Source organism: Aptenodytes forsteri, unplaced genomic scaffold, assembly GCF_000699145.1.
Source record: "Aptenodytes forsteri isolate BGI_AS27 unplaced genomic scaffold, ASM69914v1 Scaffold736, whole genome shotgun sequence".
NCBI lineage: Eukaryota > Metazoa > Chordata > Aves > Sphenisciformes > Spheniscidae > Aptenodytes > Aptenodytes forsteri.
The window spans coordinates 430,432-432,587 of NW_008794754.1; positions in this window are offsets into that span (position 1 = coordinate 430,432).

Below are 2,156 nucleotides of genomic sequence, written 5' to 3' on the forward strand. Positions count from 1 at the left end.
ATGTTGCTAAGTAATACAAGGCCTACCTGAACTCCTCACAAAGCCGCTTAGCTTGTATTATATATTAAGACATAGAGGGTTGATGCTTATAGAAGTGTTTGTGCCATTAAAGTTGGAGTTTGTGTTTGGACCTTGAGTGTTATTTCAGCTTAATCCACACCGAGGGGATTTGCAGACCTTAGTCACTCTCCCCTTCCCGCAGGCGGGATGTGACAAGTGCCTATATCTTTCTTTTAATATAACCAAGTGTCAGAACATAGAAGAAATACTAAATTCCAGGCCATAATTACTAAATGAAGTCTTGGCACCATTTTATCTTATAAACCTGGATATTTACATATGCTTGTCAACAATCCCCAGTATTCTGACTTGTATTAAGATGGCCTATCTGCCAACTATTGATGAAAGATGAATGTGTTTTTGTTTCACAAATGATTATTTGAGAAAGCAGTCTTATTATGATTGGTTTTATTCTTCAAACAGGTTGCAACAACAGCTGTTCGCATTACTGAAATAATGAACGTCTTAAGAGCGGAACATTTCCTAGTCTTAATATAAAAAAGATTGAAAACAGTGAAACTAGAACTTGGCTTTCTTTCTCATTATAGGTGTCAGCATCCGCATCTGACACAGTGTTTGATTTAAAATTATTGATTTATTAACAGTTCTCTTGTTTCCAGTACATAAATATTAAATGGAAAGTCTTAAGGAGATAGTTTTCCGAAGTAGCTCCCTATTGTCTACCCTTCTCACATTCCTCAAAAACATTCTCTTTAATAATAGCCTCCATTAACATGCACTATTTTGTAATGATATAATGACATAAAAATATGGCTTCCTTGTCCTGATACCTTAAGAGCCTACGTAATTTTAGGGCAGCTTTGAATCTCTTTAAAACCACCTTAATGGGAAACTTGTCTTTGGGCTTAGTTTTCAGAGCGCTAAATGTTAATTCGGCAGCTTCAGAGTGCAAACCCCTATTGCACCTCGAAACAGGACTAACATTGGAGCACAAGACCTTACAAGCTCTATTATACGTGCAGTACAGCCCACTCATCTCTAGTCTGCAGGCAAAGATAAAATCCGAGGCTGAGAGAATAACTCGGTGTCCGTGTCTACTGACTCCTCACAGGCAGTGACAAAGACTTCAGTGCCAGATGGAGCGGTGATGCCCTCAGCAGCAGGAGGAGGAGGAGCAGCGCTGAATACAAGGATCTGGAGAACTTCACTATTTTTAACTCTTCAACAAAATCTCTGAAACTTTTGATACCTCTCAGACACTGTCAGAGACAACAGCAGATGGATCACTCGTTTCATCCAGCATGACATTTTCATGTTTCCACAGAAAGGTGGGCAAAGAGATTAGTTTTGTCTCATTGTCCTTCTTACTGTATAAATGTGTAAACATAACTAAAAAAATCTCGCCAGTGAATAATACTGTAACTTTGAATAAAGACCTTATTACACAGACTGTAATTAATCTGTTCAAAACAAATGTTGTTTTGCTTGTGGAAGTAGATCTGCCCACATATTTCTCAAGTGCGTTAAAGGAGGATGGTTGTGGCACGTCCCCCCTAGTTCAAAACTATACAATAGTAACTAGTAATCACGCTTTGTTTTTGTGATTCATGCATCAGCAAAGAAAGAGGGGTTGGAATATGTTTCATAGTTTACCATAGCGCTGTGAAAACGTGAACCAAGTCCTGCCTGGGATACTTGTGACTCATCCCTTTGGATTGTTTCTTCCTCAGAAACTTCATATTGTTTCCAAACAGTGTTACCATTTCAAACTTCCCTTATTATTTTGGAGAAGTACACCACAGATGCATTTGTCAGCATTCTTCTGTTCCCCTTACTGGGCTTGCTTTGGTCAATAATCTCCTATTTGCTATTTGAGTAGACTACTTAAAAATTAAAATACAGACTGTCCTTATTGCACTCCTGAAGACCTCTGTGCTGCACAAATTTTCAGTAGGAAATCCAAATAAGTAAAACATAGAATATGCTAAAGAAGAACCAACCAAAACATTGGGATGAGCAAAACCATGCATATAAACGGTTTCCCCCGCAGCCGCAAGGTGTTTCTGCCTTGCCCGCGCACACACGGGCCTGCTCCCCGGGGCGCTCGGCTCCAGCGGCGCCTGGCTGCGGGAAAG